We start from the raw sequence: 19,439 nt of genomic DNA, 5'->3' as shown, positions 1-19,439 counted from the left end.
AAAACAGATTAAGTTGTTGCCAGGATTCAGCACTGGGGAGGATATGAGGAGAGCTCAAAAGGGTCTTCAGTGTGGTTCTAAAAGAGTAAAACAGAAATGTTTTGTATCTTGACTGTATTTCTGTGTTAATATCCTGGTTGTGAAATTATACTATAGTTTTGTAAGATCTCACCACTGGGGATGAGGGTAAAAGGGACATGTCTCTGCTTTATTTTTCTGTAACTGCATGCAAATCTACAATCATCGCAAAATAAAAGTTTATTTAAAATAATCCAATTGAATATAATATCTTTGCAGATGATCTGGTTATGTAACTTGTACTTTTTACTTCCCCTTTAGTCCTCCTTTCTTATTCTTAAAATAGATCAAATTAATAAATAACCTTCAATTATCACTCACACTCATAATTACCAACTAATTTGTGTGAGTTAATCTAATTTTCCTGATCTAAAATTCTATCAGGGCAGTGGATAGAAAGGGATAGCCACAAATGGTGATATTTCTCTGGCAACATAGCCATCTTTGAAAAGAGGAGAGTTTAGCCTAGGAGAAATATGAGTGCAGTCTAAGAAAATGCTGGGGCAGAAGCACCTTGAACTTTTGTTTTACCTCCTGTCAGAAAAGAGGTGAGTCCTGGAGTGGGGCAAATTCTAATACAATTACTGAATATAATCAAAGTAGTGGGATATAGGTTGAGAATTAATTGTTTGGAATGCAATGCTACTTTGCTGGATAAGCAAGACTTATCTTTGGGAACCCACTAGAAATAGTTAAGATTGGAAGGCATTGCTTGAGAAATAGGCTAGTGGGACACAGTCCAGCCCTACAGCTAAGGGACCTGGAACCCAAAGGGCCTGAAGAGGAGGGACTAGACCCAAAGATGTGCCCGGTCTAATGAAGGTACAGGTGGACAGACTATGCAGGCCATGGCAGTTTAGCCTTCTGGCACGAGATAACAGAGAGTTATTTCCAAATCCAATTTACCTTGGGGGGAGGTTCTGAACATCACACTAGAGTGGAGTCATAGTGGGCTAGTGTGGAGACAATTGGCAGGCTTCTGGGTCATTGTTTTAAAATCAAGGAATGCATTTAGAGTTGAGCAGGAACTGTCTCAGCAAAATGAGGTGACTGGATGGAATGAACTTCGGGGCCTTCCCACTTTAGGATTAAATCAATGAATCTGTGCGTGAATAAAATCTAAGTTGTGTTTTTTTCTGATTGTGAACTTTGTGGATATAAATGGTTATAATCTGCTTTGGTTCATTTTGAAAGCTAATGAGATGTCAAAATAAAATAATTCAAAATAGCATAAAATATTATACAATAAACAAGAATAGTGGTTTTGATTAGTAATGTGCTTTTAGTCCACTATGTAGTTAGTCACTCAGCCATGTCTGACTCTTTGCAAACCAGTGGACTGTAGCTCACCAGGCTTGTCTGCCCATAGACTTTTCCAGGCAAGGATATTGGAGTGGGTTGCCATTTCTTTTTAGTCAACTACTTCTCACAATATTTGGAAGGTATAATGATAAAATAAATTTGTTCCAGGAAAGGCACACTTTGGTCTCTAATATTTCTGGAGATAACAAAGTGAAAGGAGAAAATTATCCATAAATTATGATCATTCTGTGTCCAGAACATTTGGTTGATAAAATGAGACCAAAAAATCCAAATAATAAATGACAAAGGAGCAGAAGTAACTTTTATTTTTAAATACCGTATTTACTCCAACACCAGGAACTGCGACATACTACCCTATATAATCCATCGTATGCATTAACTTCTTGCTCTTTTTACTTCACTGATTTTGTATTCAGATTATTAACTCCCTGATGCTTTACTTTTAAGCTCAATGTGTTATCATGCAGAATTAATTTGAAAAGTACTTTTTGAATCTCACCAGTGTTTATTCATGCAGAAAAACTGAAAAAAAAAATCACTATTGAATAACTATTTTAAACTAGGGGGAAAAGTAAAATAAGATATTATATGAATACGTGCATACATGTATTCAAATGTAAAGCATCACTTCAACATCCTCAAACTAACAGTTGCCTTTTTGATTTTTCAATTTTGCTGAATCTTAGTAGAGTTTCACTGAAAGCCTACAAAGTGAGGCTGTTATAACTAAAGATTATCTCTTATCATTTAATAGAAACACCCATGACTTTATCTGGTTTCATTTTGGTTGATGAGTTGAAAGATACTATGTACTTTCAGCATAGTGGTCAGTTAAACTTTGTGTTAAAGGGAGCCTTGGTCAAGAATTTTAAATTCAATATTTTCTTGTCTATTTAAATGCAATAGTTAATAATTAAACCCTGATATCTTTTCTTTGAAAAGAGCATATTGATAATAACAATTCAAAATGGGAGAAGCCAGTGGAGCTGATGGGCATTGAGTTCTGTATCATGTTCTGGTCACTAAGCAAAATACTTCTCATTATTAACCATTTAATCTTCATGACAATCTAGAAAGCAAATGGGGGTATTCATCCTATCTTACAGAGAAGGAAAGTCTTGAAGAGCAAAAGTGTCTGTGTGATGTATCAGAGCTAGAAAATGTTAGTGTTCTGCTGTTCTGGCTACAGGACACGCATTTCTGAACCATTCACTCTCCTGTTCCTCTTAAAATAATGCATTAAAAGAATGGAAAAACCTCACATGAAAAACTGACATTTAAACTGTACTCTCAATAGATACTTGGAAAGAGCTCCTGCAGAAACTATGCTGAAATATAATATTTTATCACCATGTTCATGGTCAATTTATATGCTTACAGTTTGTGAGTGAGATATAAGAAAATGCTGCATTGGCTTATAAATAATATTTTCATTTTCTCTTGTGTAGAGAAATTAAATAGGCTGGAGGATAAATTACATATCCTGGATGGTTACTTGTCTTTTCTGGGATAAAAGAAAGATGACTTTGAACATGAGCTTAAGAAATTACGTAGGCCAGTTGGTCAAGTTGTCAATAGGACAGTTATAACATCATCACCTGCAAATAAATAATGATGCTCTGATCATTTCCAGTCAGCAGAACTTTTCTGTGGTGAAAATTGCTTCTGTTTCTCAGGAGAACATTCGGTGACAGTAAAGCAGATTCAATAAGTCAGAGCAACTGCCTCAGATGTCCCAGGTTAAGACCTCTTACAAAGGTCAAGAACTAATCACAACAGCTGCTTGGTTACCCAGCAGAATAATAAATAGTTCCCAAGCCAATCTCTCTGTATGTAAACACAGAGGTCTCTCATTCCTCATTGCAACATTTTAACATGAATTGTAAAGAGTGCTCTTGTTTACCAGGCAGATGTTAAAGCATTAATGGTGTACTATTTACAACTCCTCAGTGGATGTCAAACTTTGTGTTTGCTTGCCTTGAACATTCCTTATCAACACAGCTGCCGGATGGTCTGGGAGATGTCTGAACCATTGCTGAGAACTGCTGCTAGGAATCACGTTCTCAGTACAGGAATATCAGTAACATGTATGTCACGGTAATGCACGTATATGGAGCTCCTTCTCTTTCAATCTGTTTTTCCATATCGAAAGGAATACATCCTAATCATTTTGTGAGTCACGTGAGCATCTCCTTGCATCCAAGATGAAATGTGGCAATCAACATGTATTGTCTTTACTGCTTACAGCAATAACTGTTCAATATTTAATTGGTCTCAAGCTGTGTGGCATGGACTGCTCTGGCCAAGATACTGGACAAGCAACAATTGTTAAATTGTTAAATTTAACATTTAAATTTAAATTTAACATTTAAATTGTGTTAAAGTTTTCAATTTGTTCTACCAAGAAAGAGACAATAGTGCTAAGGGTATATGGGGTGGAGAAAAAAAATCAGCAACCCCCAGCTATAATAAATAAATGAATTTGGATTGTAACAAGGAGGCATTTCCTATTTAATTTTCAAAGTGAATGCAATAGATTTGCTCTGACTCATTCATGGGAGCACACTTGGCATTATATATTAAGAAATAACTCTTGACATCTAACAAAACCTAATATTGCACAATGTTCTAACACAGGGTGAATTTTCTGAATTATTTTTATTTTGAATTGACTCATTCAATTGTGGTAAGATAAAAGACATGATTTTATAAGATTTTTGAATATCTTTTTATTGTGGTTGCTAGTATATAAGTTTTGTAACAATTCAAGGGACCAAAGTGTTCTCATCAGTTTTGTTTTAGATTATAATCATAAAGTTATGTGGTAACTAACTTTAACTTATTTAAAAATCTATTTTGCCTATGATCTCTGTAAAAGCAGTGACAACTAAACATTTATTCTTCAGGTTGATATTATATTGCAGAGGAACTAAGTGAGCACTAAAGTTGAGTAGACATAATAAACTTAGAGATTCTGAAGCCACTTTCCATTTACAATAGAGTAAAAGTGAAGAGTAAATATAAGAGGACTTTTTCTCTTATTTCTATTAAGTTGGCCAAAAAGTTCATTCAGTTTTTCCATACAACATTATCAATATTTTGATTCTATATATCAAGTGATTTACTAGATTTGCAATACAATGGGAGGGGAAAAAAGTGACAGAAGTTCTCCGGCTATCTTGGTCCAACGGGAGGAGCTAAAGCAGATACTAACTGGACTCCCTCTTTTCCAGGGACTAGAGTCTGGATTCCCAGTCCACATCCTTATATACATGAGTGTGAGCTATACTTTCTTTTTGACTTGGAGTTGCAAGAGCTGTGATATTCAGAATATCATATTGGTTACCAGTATTCTTGGCTACTATCAAAATCCTTACATTGTGACAATATTCTTGTTTATTTCAATCACTGAAAATTAGTTCATGCTTCAATAAATCCCAAGTATGTTTTCAGTGTCCATGAAGGGCTGGGTTTCTATTTAGGTGGAGCAAACAGCTGCCAGGCGGTATGATTTCAGAGGCTCTGACTCCTCCGCCTTCCTTGCCCCATTCCAAAATCTGCTTTCCACACCTGTTCACCAACTTAGGACATTCCTTTAAGAGGACAAAAGCTTTCGATTTATAATTAGAAATATGACTTAGGAACGCCCTCTGCAAGAGAGTTCCAAGCACAGCGGCCCAGGTTAGTTTATGGGGTGTCAAATTTCTCTTGGCTTTGGCTGCTGCCCAGAACCAAAAAATCTTTCCTGTCTTTTCTGGGATAAAAGAAAAGACAGAAAAATCAACAGAAAAATCTTTCCACCGTGTTGCTTTCCAGCCCACCTCCATCTTCTTGATGTGTAAGCACATAGTGATGATACGTCTGTTGGAAGCTTTATTAAAACAGACAAAATTCAAAAGTTGTTACGCATCTTTCAAGAGATAAGTTCCATGACCTAGAATCCCATGGGATTTTTGCTCAGTGTTAGAAATGTGTAGCTTTATCAGGAAAACCCCCCATGGATCGCTAGTACAAAGTCCGAGGTTGTGCCTCTGGCATAGCCTGCTGCCCACATAACCTTCCCCCTTTACTTTCTACTGCAGTAGGGTCCAAATGGTGTGATTGAGGCCCATTTTCAAATGCAGAGATTTAGGTATTTTGTTTGAAGAAAGTGAAAGTTCCACACCAGCTTGTAAAGTGCTTCAGAAAACTGAAGTGGAAAAGCCTTATATTCCAGAATTTCTGGAGCACTGCAGTCACTTATAGCACCGGGTCACAGTTTGAGTAGAACTGTACGCTTTCCTGACCAAACTCCTCCTGTGTGTCAGGCGACTAGACTCAAGCATTTCAGTAAACACATGAATTTCCATCAGCGCTGGTTCGACTGGCATCCCTGTTCACACAGCAGTTCTGTCCCCTCAGTACTGCATCACTTAGTCAATGTGGTTTAATAAAATTAGAAAATATTACTTTTACCATTGGTCTAAATTTGCTAGCACATGTGGGAAAGGTTTATATTGTACCAGTGTGGTTACTACAGTGTGGTGCATATTTCATGAGAAATCCTGATGTGTCTTTACCATATTTATGTGTGGATTACGATGTTCCAATAGCTTTAGCAATACATTTTGTACCAGGAATGTCTAACTTGAGGCAATTTTACTTTCAGCTTAACCACTGTGAAGGGGTTGAATCATTGTTGCTCCATCCTTTCAAGCTAAAAGCCCTTCTGATTTCAACAGTAGAAGTAAAATAGCACCTGCTCTATTTGCACAGTTAACTGAGACCTTCTCCCAAATTAATGGAGTTTTCCATTGTCCCCAAAGTAAGGGGAAAAAAAATCTTCTCTTTCTTCAACAGAATTGGTTTTCTTTGAGCTAACAAGTATTCCCATGTAAAATTTCCTCATTAGACACTGAGTTTGAGAAAATAAGCTGATTCTTAGTGAGAGGTGTTCTTCATCCTGGTTACCCATCCTAGGGAAAGAGCTGTTTTCAGTAGCTCCTAGAGGCTGTATGGGTTGTGTTATGCTTTCATTTATGACCACAGGGAAGGCAAAGTTGCCACAAATGTTCTGGTACCCAGTGTGGAAGGATAATAATTTATTATCATTATTATTACTATCTTTTCTGTGAAGGAGCTTCCTTTGAGACTGCTGTCAGTTTTCATTTCCTGGAGATGGACATCTTATTTACTTTTGTCACACACAACCTTTCTTTTGGGAAAATTACTGGACTGGGTCTACTAGGTTCACAACAGTAAAGCAACTGGTCATCATAATCATCTATTGTTCTTAGAGAAAACATAAAAGAGTTTACACATTTGAATGAAGATTTTAGAGACTAAAATTTTAAGTGTTCAGTTCAGGATGTAAGTTGCAAAATAATCAATTTGACTATTTTTTGCTTTGTTTTCTTTTTTTTTACGGTGAATAACTGTAAGAACCATTTGTCACATGTTATGCAAAGAATTGGACATGACTGAGCGACTAAGCACACACACACACACATGTTGTGTTTATTATTCTCAGGGTAATCTTCCCACCAGAATTTTCATATCTACCAACCCATCAGTTAAGGTTTTTTTTTTCCTTACAATAATTAAACTATACTGGATTATTGGGGGTTCTAAACTGGTGTTATTAAGATTTAATAAGCCAGATTTGGAGAAATAATTGTTCTTTGCATCCTCTTTAGTGTGCTATCAAGATCAGTCCATTTCCCATAGATGGGGTTGGAAGAGGAAATTGGAAATGGAAATATTCTCTGAAGGAAGTGAATGTCTTTATTGTTCTTTGTGAAAATAAATAAAGGAACCCCATTTTGAATGGATTTGGGAAGCCCTGAAGGAGGACCTCCCATGCACATACCACCCTTGCAGCCTGCATAACCAGCAGAAAGAAGGAAGATAAGAATGTTACTTTTCTTGTGGTGCAAAAGAGGACATTAACCATAAAGAGAATTTTATCTCCTGCTTTTAAGAAAAAGAAATACCCCTCCCCATCAAAGCAGCCACACACTAATCAATGGGTGCAGCCAAGGAGTAACTGCCAAGACCTTGAACTCTTTTTCATCTCCAAAGAAATTTTGTTCAAAACAACAGTTTTCAGTGTGTGTGTGTGTGTGTGTGTGTGTGTGTGTGTGTGTGTAGGGCTTCCCTGGTTGCTCAGGGGTAAAGAATCCACCTGCAATGCAGGAGACCCAGGTTGAAAATTTAGGATTGGGAAGATCCCCTGGAGGCGGGCATGACAACCCACTCCAGTATTCTTGCGTGGAGAATCCCATGGACAGAGGAGTCTGGTGGGCTACAATTCATGGGGTCACAAAGAGTTGGACACAACTGAAGTGACTTAGCATATAGCGTGAGTATGTGTGTGTGTTTATGGATATGTGCTCAGTCATGTCCTCTTTTGTGGCCCCATGAATCCACATGGCTCTTTAGTCCTTGGAATTTCCCAGACAAGAATACTGAAATGGGTTTCCATTTCCACCTTCAGGGGATGTTCCCGACCCAGGGATCCAACCTGCGTCTCCTTCTTCGGCAGGTAGGTTCTTTTCCACTAGTGCCACCTGGGAAGCCCCAATTTCCTCTTAAAACCTACTAAAAGTAAGCTTCTCTCTTTTGCTCTATAGATTTGCCTATGGTTCATCATAGCTTGTCTGTTCTAATGCAATTATCTGCTATGCACAAATAAACCCATTTTGCTGGTTTAAAAAAAAACCCAAAAACCTAGTTATTTTATTGCTGAGTTTCACATTTTCAATGAGCACTCCTTAGACTATACAGAAAGTCTTCTTGCTTGGCAGTTTAAGAAGAAAGGGTTGTTGGATTTCATGTTTAAATGACCCAGAGATACTTATTGGTAGCCACCAAGAGTTAGGCAGGAATCTTGATATTAAGTTGGTTTCCTAAGGGCCCTGGAAGTAGCTTGTGATAGTGGTGTAACTGATATATAAACTGCATTTCTGTTACCATCTATACCCCAGATATTTGGAAAATAAAAGTTATGCATATAGTCTGCCCTTATTTTTACTTTGAAGTTTTAAGAGCTACTGTGTGCATGCTCAGGGTAAACATCAATGAGCATTTGAGTTTAACAACCAGGGCAACTCACTGTATGCTGTCAATAATCCTATGAGGGAGGTGATATTATCTCTCTTTACAGGTAGAGAAACAAAAGGAAAGAGAAATTAGGTAACTTCCTTTCGATCCCACAGGTGTATGAAGTGATCTGAAGAGCTCAAGAGCAGCAGTTGCATTGGCTCACTCTTTCATTCATAAGTTGATTTTGTACTTTCTCTGTGCTGGCCCCATTTGAATTATAGGAACACAGCAGTGAGAAGACAGAAAACAGCCTTGCTCTTCTGGGGCTCATATTCTACTGAGACAATGGCAGTGGGAGAAAGAATCACTCACTTGGAGAAATTAGCAGACTATGGAAGAACTCCTCAAAGATACAAATAAATTTTTTCTGGAAGGAAATGAAGAATAAGTGAATTGGATATGAATCTGGGCATTAGGGTATTTTATTTGAGACACTAAGTAAATGAATTTCGTCACAATTATAGTCTGGCATCAGCTGCAAGCTGATGCTTCTAATGCAGAAGACTTTAATGGAGGTAATGCATTAATTACTTCTTGCACTAAGATTATGCTGTGTGTGCTGTGCTTAGGCGCTCAACTGTGCCCAACTCTTTGCAACCCCATGGACTGTAGCCTTCCAGGGCCCTCTGTCCATGGCGTTTCTCCAGGTTCCTCCCTAACGAGTTTTTTTTGAAGGAAACAAGTACACATAAAAGACCTCAAGTTTGGATAGGAAGACAAAAAGAAAAGGGGAGAGACTATATATTCTTATATTCTGGTTAATAGTTGTTATATAGAGACACTAAGTGATTTTAAATAAATTTTCCATTCCTTGTGTTTATGACATTTGATATTTTCTCTCCTTGAGTGTTTCCCCCCCCACCCCCCACCCCCGGTAATGATCTTAAGAATCATTAGTTTCATGCAGCATATTATACTATTTTTATTTTCACCATAGTTTTCCCCCGTGAATCTTTAAATCCATGAACATGTCAGTTACATTCTCTTTTCTCTCACTTCTTTATTTCCCCATGTGAATAGCTGGCTGAATTTCCTCAAGTTTACTTTTTTACTTTATGATATGAACAAAGAGAATTTTTATGAGCGAAAAACCCGTGAATCATAAGGTAATTGATTAAACAAAATTTTTTTTTGCTTGCTAATTGACAGCTTTAAATGGCCTTAACACATGGTAAATACAATTTTCTTATCAAAACTATTGTGGTAAAAAATGAATAGTATCAGGAAATGACTGGAATGGTCTAATTCACAGTAGGAATTTTTAATGAATTTTCTAAGAATTTGATCCTCATAGCTTCCTTTTTTATATGCCTCTTTGGAGGATATAAGTTTTTTATTCATATGGAAAATTGGAGCAGAAAGTTCTTTAAGCAGAATTTGCCAGGATCAGTGAGTGGTAAAAATAATATATATGTACCCTTTCTAGGTTTGTCCATGTAACTTGCCCACTTCTCATTAAGGTGCAATTATGTCAGTATTTCACCTCCTCTGACTTAAGACTCAGTAGTGTTCTTTTCCCCTTTTCCAAATGGTGGCTTGATTACAAAAGTAAGTATCTTTCTACTAACCAGAGATTCATAAACTCCACCAATATAGATTTTTTTTTCACTCTGCCCTAAAAAAACATACCAATAAAATAAGAAATAGAAATTTCAGGTACCTTTGCTTGGAATAATAGAGGTTTTTGTGTTGTGTTTAAAAATTGTTTTTTACATGTCTCTATATTGTGACTCAGCTGGTAAAGAATCCACCTGCAATGCGGAAGACCTGGGTTCAATCCCTGGGTTGGGAAGATCCCCTGAAGCAGGGAAAGGCTACCCACTCCAGTGTTCTGATATGGAGAATTCCATGAACTGTATAGTCCATGGGATCGCAAAGAGTAGGACACAACTGAGTGACTTTCACTTTACTTCGTATAAAAGAAGGTCAGAAGAGTGTAAGGTAAGTTTAGAAAACTGTCTATTTAGGAGACATTCAGAAAACTCTAAGGACAGTTAGTAGACATTTCTGCTAATAATCACAGCCAAAAAAACAGTAAGTGAACATGACTGGTGCATTTTTTAAAATGTATATTAAACAGTTATTGGGTGCAGTGTTCTGTGTATATCAAGTGATAATGCTGTTCAAATCTTCTGTGTGTGTGCACGCTTAGTCGCTCAGTCATGTCCAACTCTTAATGACCCCATGGACTGTAGCCCGCCAGGCTCCTCTCTGTTCATGGGGATTCTCTAGGCAAGAATCCTGGAGTGGGTTGCCATGCCCTCCTCCAGGGGAAATCTTCCCAACCTAGGGATCCAACCCAGGTCTCCCACATTGCAGGCAGATTCTTAACAACCTGAGCCACCAGGGAAGCCCATGAATACTGGAGTGGGTAGCCTATCCCTTCTCAAAGGGAACTTCCTGACTCAGGAATTGAACCAGGGTCTCCTGAATTGAAAGCAGATTCTTTACTTGACAGCTCAAGTAAAGCCAGGAAGCTTTGTTCAAATCTTCTAGATCCTTACAAACATTTTTCTGTTTTTTCTATTAATTATTGAGAAAGGGATGATAAAATCTTGAGTAAGAATTGCAGATTACTTAATTGTCCCTTTAATTATGTCAATTTTTTCTTCATATATATTTAGCTCTGCATATTCATTTAGCATTATTGTATATACTTAACGAATTGTCCCCTTAGGCATTATGAACTCTCTTTAACTCTAAGAATACTCCTTGTCCTGTAATCTCCTTTGCTAGATATAAAGACAGAAATAGCAGTATTTTTATGCTTAGCATTACTTGGTATTTCTTTTTCCTTCTTTTACTTTCAACAGCCTTCTGTCTTTATATTTAAGATTCATCTCCTGTAAATAGCATTGCATTGGATTTTCTCTAGGGATTACAATAATCATCCTTAACTTATCACAATCTAACTTTATTTAATATTATGACACTTTATTTATAGTGTTAGGGATTATTAACATACTATATGTTATTTTCATTATATATTTCATTTCCACAAACTTCATGAACTCCATGATATTTTGTTATTTTTGTTTGAAGAATTAACTGACTTTTCTGTTTTCTATTTTTACCTGCTTTAAAATAATTCAATAAAAGAAAAATATTGTTGCTTATTCACCCACATATTTACCATTTTTAGTGCTCTTCATTTTCTGCTGTAAATCTGAATTTACATCTGGTACCATTTACCTATTGTTTGAAAAACTTTATTCAGAAGTTTTTATAGGGGAGGTATGTCCATTAGCAAAGAATTCTTGACTTTTGTTTGTGTGCAGTTGTCTTTACTTAATATTTAATTTAAGGGATTTTTTTGTTTAATATAGAGTTATATATTGTCAATATTTTTTTTTCTTTCAGAATTTTAGGTATTTTATTCTAGTCTCTTTGTTTCTAATGACATAATAGCCACCATCATTCTTATCTTTGTCCTCCTGTGTCTAAAGTGTCTTTATTCCCTAGATGTTTTTAAGATTTTCTCCTTACCTTTGACTTTCAATGGTTTAACTATGATATATTTAAGTGTGATCTTCTTTGTACTTATTCTGCTTTGGTATTACTTACCTTCCTGAATCTGTATTTGGTTTTTAAAAACATTAAACATTTTAGCCAATATTTCTACAAATATTTTCTGGCCCTTTAACTTTCTTTTTCTACTTTAGAAACTCCAGTTGCATTTATTTTATACCGATTGATACTGTTCATTTTTTCTATTCTCCCCCTCTATCTACTCCCCTTAGACTGTATAATTTTTGTTCACCTGTTTTCAAATTTATTGGTCTTTTCTTTTAATGTGCCCATTTATGATTATGTAATCCAAAGATTCATAGTATATCACATCACGTGACTAAATGTGTTTTCCAACCTCATTTCCTGAATTTTATTTCAGAAATTGCATCCACTATAAGCTTTTCTATTGTATAGGTGACATACACAGGATGAACCAGAGAGCCCTTTTCAAGGAAGTTATTTGATTAAAAAAAAAACAACTAAATATTTTAGAAATTAAGTTAAAGATGATTATAAATAGCTGATACTAAAAGACTTAAACATGCATGCTAATTACACACACACACGCAAACACACAAATATGTGATTGAATGCAAAGAATGTGCTGGAGTGTTACAAGCACCTGGAACCTAACAATTGATGTGTAAACAACCAACGGCAAAGCTAAACCAAGAAAAAAAATGGCAGCAGTATTTCCAAAAAAGATTTAATATACTGGAAAGAGCATAAATTTCCAAAGTTAGAGATAACATATGTAAGAATTTTCTTTAGTCAAATTGGCTTTTATTACTTTTCAAGTCTATTTAGAAAAATGGGATTGAATGAATGCTACCTTATCTGAAAACACATCCCCATGAGCATATACATCAAGAAACCTTTCCTTTTAATCAATTCTGCTAATTTTCTTTGCCCTTCTCCATCCTGAGGAATACATTTTTTGGAACACTTTTATGCACTCTATAAACCAGAGATAGTCTTAACTCAGATAGGTCTCTACTGTCTCTAGAGCAACATACCTCTGATTCCTTAGGGATTTTATAACATTTTGCCTCACTCCTAAAGGGAAACTCCGTTCATTTATCCTAATTAATGAAGGACTCTAGTGGTTCACTATCTGTTTTCATTGTATTTGAAAGGAGAGAAATGAAGCACTAAGAATAAGTGAGAATCTCCTTCTGTTAATATCTCCAAAGCCTTGAAAACTTTAAATATACTTTAGAGATAATTGTACAAAAAAGAGATTTTGAGTGGGGAGGACTAATTGGTTTCTTACTGAGATGCAAAATATACATATATACACAATCAGCAATAGACAGGTTTCAAAATATGAGAATTCATTAATCATATAATTCCTATCAGGAAAACCTTGGTAAGACCTAGACAATATTATCATATTACCTTTGAAAGTGAAAGAAGACAGGAATTACAGCTATTCAGGCTTTTGTCAGAAGGATTAAGGATAAGTGGTGATGAGAGGCATTAAAGTGAGCAATGTTCACTTATCAAAAAAGATTATTTGCATTGGCTATTAGATGCTTTCAAGTAGGACTTATCTATCAGAACAGTGTTGAAGAGAGTCTGAAGAGTTTGGGAGTATGAAAAATTTATTATAGGTCCAATGAGAAACTATGAGTGATATAAGAAAAAATGTTTTCATTTGGGGAAGAAAGGAGAGATTTTTATAAAACATTACTTTTTTAAAATTAAAATGATAGATCATGGCTGTGGGGTGTGTTGTGATTATTTAATTGTTATTCTTGTGATTTTGTTTTCAATTTTAAAGCCATTTCTTAGCAAAAATTGGCTTCAAAATATTCTTTAGATTATCTGTTCTTTAAGTTATCTTAAAATGTTCAGTTAAAAAAATTGTTCTGTTATCTGTGTCTGTCACTGTTGAGTGATGAAACTGTTGAAAAGCTTTAATTTGTCTCTAAATCTTCTTATATTCTGTTATGTTAATAGAAAATATAAATTTTTATAATAGCATGTGCTTTGTTAAAAACATAAAACTATTTTTAGGGATAAGCAGGTATGCAAACAATTAGGATGAAATACTGAACGTATTGACTTCATTTTTATTCATTGGATTTTTACACTATAGTTGGGAAATATTTTATATCTTCTCCAGTTAGTTATTTAAGTAACTAAATGCATCAGAAATGTTATTTTTATCTCCTTAACAATACAAGACTATTTTTCTTTATTTTCACTAAAGAAATTTTTTTTTGATGCTTTATGTCTATACATAATTTATATCCTTATATCTATACATTTAAATGTCTGGCAAAATAACAGTGTGATAAGTAGATAGATATTTTTATTTTCTTTCATTTTCTAATTTTTAAATAAAAATATATAAATATCTATGGCAAAATGCATTGGCTTACAACAAAAGGAGATGATGTCTGAATACTATGAAGGGTTTCAGACCTTACCAATGCCAGTGCTGAAGACTGGCAGTCTCCAAAGGACACTACTTAGGAGGCCAGAGGGTTTCTGAACAGTGGAATCAAAGTAATTTAAGTAAGAACAAGCATTAAACAATAAACTTGTTATGGGTTTCTCTGGTGGCTCAGTGGTAAAGAATCTGCCTGTCAATGCACAAGACACGGGTTTGATCCCTGGTCTGGGATGATCCCACGTGCCACAGAGCAACTAAGCCCATGTGCCACAGCTATTAAGCCTGGGAAATGAAGTTACTGAAGACTGCATGCCCAGAGCCTGCGCTCCATAACAAGAGAAGCCACTGCAACAAGCAGCCCGTGCACCAAGATTAAGGAGTAGCCACTGCTTGCTGCAGCCGGAGAAAAGGCCCAGCAGCGACAAAGACCCAGAACAGCCAGAAAGGTTAAAGTTATTGAAAAAATTAATTTGTCAATCTTGGAGTATCAAGCAGTATGCATGGTATTATTTTTTCTCATGGTAAACGATGATTTTCTCAGTGGTGTTCAGTTCCGTTTAGTTCAGTTGATCAGTCATGTCCGACTCTTTGCGACCAATGGATTGCAGCACGCCAGGCCTGCCTGTCCATCACCAACTCCCAGAGTTTACTCAAAACTCATGTCCATTTGAGTCGGTGATGCCATCCAGCCATCTCATCCTCTGTCGTCCCGTTCTCCTCCTGCCTTCATTCTTTCCCAATATCAGGGACTTTTCAAATGAGTCAGTTCTTCACATCAGGTGGCCAAACTATTAGTTTCAGCTTCAATATCAGTCCTTCCAATGAACACCCAGGACTGATATCCTTTAGGATGGACTGGTTGGATCTCCTTGCAGTCCAAGGGCCTCTCAACAGTCTTCTCCAACACCACAGTTCAAAAGCATCAATTCTTCGGTGCTCAGGTTTCTTTATAGTCCAACTCTCACATCCATACATGACTACTGGGAAAACCATAGTCTTGACTAGATGGACCTTTGTTGACAATGTCTCTGCTTCTAAATATGCTGTCTAGGTTGGTCATAACTTTTCTTCCAAGGAGTAAGCATCTTTTAATTTCATGAGTTCAGTCACCATCTGCAGTGATTTTGGAGCCCCCCAAAATAAAGTCAGCCTCTGTTTCCACTGTTTCTGCATCTATTTGCCATGAAGTGATGGGACCAGATGCCATGATCTTAGTTTTCTGAATGTTGAGCTTTGAGCCAACTTTTTCACTCTCCTCTTTCACTTTCATCAAGAGGCTCTTTAGTTCTTCACTTTCTGCCATAAGGGTGGTGTCATCTGCATATCTGAGGTTGTTGATATTTCTCCCAGCAATCTTGATTCCAGCTTGTGCTTCATCTAGCCCAGCATTTTTCATAATGTACTCTGCATATGAATTAAATAAGCAGGGTGACAATATACAGCCTTGACAATATACAGTACACCTTTTCCTATTTGGAACCAGTATGTTATTCCATGTCCAGTTCTAACTGTTGCTTCCTGACCTACATACTGATTTCTCAGGAGGCTAGGTGGTCTGGTATTCCTATCTCTTTCAGAATTTTCCACAGTTTTTTGTGATCCACACAGTCAAAGGCTTTGGCATAGTCAATAAAGAAGAAATAGATGTTTTTCTGGAACTCTCTTGCTTTTTCAATGATCCAGCAGATGTTGGCAATTTGATCTCTGGTTCCTCTGCCTTTTCTAAAATAAGCTTGAACATCTTGAAGTTCACCGTTCACGTATTGTTGAAGCATGACTTGGAGAATTTTGAGCGTTACTTTACTAGCGTGTGAGATGAGTGCAATTCTGCAGTAGTTTGAAGATTCTTTGGCATAGTCTTTCTTTAGGATTAGAATGAAAACTGACCTTTTCCAGTCCTGTGGCCACTGCTGAGTTTTCCAAATTTGCTGACATATTGAGTGCAGCACTTTCACAGCATCATCTTTTAGGAGTTGAAATAGCTCAACTGGAATTTCATCACCTCCAGTAGCTATGTTCATAGTGATGCTTCCTAAGGCCACTTGACTTCTCTTTCCAAGATGTCTGGCTCTAGATGAGTGAGCACACCATCATGATTATCTGGGTCATGAAGATTTTTTTTGTACAGTTCTGTGTATTCTTGCCACCTCTTCTTAATATCTACTGCTTCTGTTAGGTCCATACCATTTTGGTGCTCAGTATCTATTTTTTTTCTTCTCTTTATATTCAAAGAATGGTTCTTGAGACCCTCAAAATCTGTTTCAATAAAAACAGAGGCTTTTAGGCAACTATGGTACATTTTGCATTATTGAGCATTTCATGTTTCTTAGTCAATAAGTCATGTCCAACTCTTTTGTTACCCCATGGACTGTAGCCCGCAAGACTCCTCTGTCTATGGGATTCTCTAGGCAACAATACTGGAATGGGTTGCCATTTACTTCTCCAGTGGATTTTTCTGACCCAGGGATGGAACCTGCGTTTGCTGCAATGGCAGGTACATTCTTTACCACTGAGGCATCAGGGAAGCCCATATCATTTCATATTTCTCCTAAATTTGAAAAGGTATACTCATGTAAAATATTAAGTATGATAGCAATGCTATGTACTGGTATAGATATTAAATATTAGAATTACGAATATTTTTGCCTCATAGAGATTTTAATGATACTGATTTTTAGAAAGTAAAATGTTCAGCTTTTTATTAAAAGCCATTGATAACAGTCTATGATAATAATGGCAGCATAGTTAATAAAGCAGAATATAAACCAAAATTTTGGCCATTGAGCCAGAGAATTCTTTGTGCATAGTTAAGATTTTTGCTAGAAAGCATGTCCTAAATTTTTTTTGCAACAATTATAGCTACAAAAATCATAGTTTTGCAACAATTCCAAGTTTATAATCTGTATTTTCTGGACCAGTTCAAAGAAAGAAATCTTAATGAAACCCATATAATCTCTGACCTTACAATTACCTTTGGATTCATGGTTGAAATACCATCTAAATGCTATTATAGCAGCCTAGATACAAAATGCATGAAAACAGGTGAAACAACAGATGTTCAAATAAAGAAATCATGCTTTTGTTGAAAAATGAAATTAACTTTGAATATTCATTAACCATATTTTGGAGTTATGAACTATTACAATTATTAGGTTAGTTGAAGCTTTTGAAAAACCTAGGTTTAAATTTGGCCATTTATATTTTAAAAGGATAAAATATCTTAAAGTGTTTTAGATTAATTTTTTGTGTGTAAGTCAAAATAGACTGCATGTAAAATATGCAACAAAAATTCCATTAAAATGTAAAAATATTAGAACAGGGAAACTCAATTGTTGGCATGACCACAGAGTAGGATATTCATATAAAATAATCTCCAGAGTATTTTCTGAATACTATTTTATAACCAATATCATTCAAGGAATAGTTGTGGTTGATAAGTTCTTATATTATCCAAGCTTTTAAAACTTTGGAACTCAAGAAATACTATTTGTATATGTGTATTGCTGAAACAGATGGAATAACTAGTGGTATTAATGGATAGCAATTTATATGGTGAAATTGAAATATTTTTAAATTTTTGTGGAAAAAGAGTAATTTATTTTTTAGGACCCTTATCTGCGACATGTGTAAATCAAGATGCAATTCTGAATCAAAGTATTGATTTAAGAACTTTACTGATATTTTCAATTACTGTAGCCTCAGTAGGACAGATCTTTTTTATCTTGAAATTAATAAAGATTAATTGATTTCTTTACTAACATTTTTATTAATCTGGTGGCTCAGGTGGTAAAGAATCTGCCTGCAGTGCAGGAGACCTAGGTTCGATCCCTGGGTTGGAAAGATCCTCAGGAAGAGGGCACAGCAACCCACTCCAGTATTCTTGTCTGGAGAATCCCCATGGACAGAGGAGCCTGGCGGGCTGCAGTCCATGGGGTCACAAAAAGCTGGGCATGACTAAACAACTAAGCACAGTTGCACATGACCAATAAATGTCTAATTTGGCATTGCTGCCAATAAAATACAAATTATTTTAAACAACCCTTGCTGATAATAAAATAACTGATGACTTTGCTAAGATGAATGCAAGAAAAGTAACTTTGGGGATAAATATATATTAATTCAAATTATGTTGTGTATATGCTTGGCTGCTCAGTCTTGTCTAGCTCTTTTATAGTGTATGGACTTGCATTTTTGTTCTTATCTTTAACCCTGAAAATATTGGAGAACAGCCTATCTCCATTATACAGAGCCATTTAGGAATAAAAAGAAGAATTAATATCAGTAACAAAGGACTGATGGGAGGAATGAAATATTGAAGTTAATTTTGTTGAGCCACTAATATGTGCCAAAGCCTATTTCATGTAATTTAAGTTTTATAAAAGTCTGAGGTGAAGTGGGGTCAGCTTCAGAGCTGAGGAATTTAGTAAAATGTATTTAGTAAGAATTAAAAGTTCATTTTGCTCTTTATGTGAAAGAATCAGAATTCAGAGCAAGGTCTGTCTGGACTGGCTCTAATTACCCAGTTGTTTCTAAACTTAGATTGTAAATGAACTGTGTCATAGTAGAACATCATAGTTGGCACAAAAACTATTTATTATAGAAAACTGGTGGAAATAAAAACACTCAACGAGGAAAAAAAAGACAAGAATGTTTTGGGGTTTTATGTATACTAAATTTCTAAACTCTAGTGAGAATTAAAACATTTAACAAATGTTGAAAATAATCTCTCCACATTCTAATAATATGGTAGAGTATGGTGAAAAGTGACAGAATATTCAGGAAATAGTGTTGAATATTTGATTTTATTTCTAAATTTATATAAATAAATTGAGGACAACTAAAATTTATGTGATAGATATTTGCATATACAAAAGTGAAGACCCTGAAGAATATTTTTATAATTTCACGTTTGAAAGACTTTTCAAGCTATGATACCAAGTTAGAAATCATAAAGATAGCACTACAATATTAGAATATCTTCTTTAAAAGGGTAACTAAGATGATATTGACAACAGTGATGAAAAACCAGGATTCAGATCATTTG

The sequence above is a fragment of the Odocoileus virginianus genome, chromosome 12, assembly GCF_023699985.2.
Source record: "Odocoileus virginianus isolate 20LAN1187 ecotype Illinois chromosome 12, Ovbor_1.2, whole genome shotgun sequence".
Taxonomy (NCBI): Eukaryota; Metazoa; Chordata; class Mammalia; order Artiodactyla; family Cervidae; genus Odocoileus; species Odocoileus virginianus.
The sequence above is the reverse complement of the archived record's forward strand: the minus strand, read 5'-3'. Positions refer to the sequence as shown.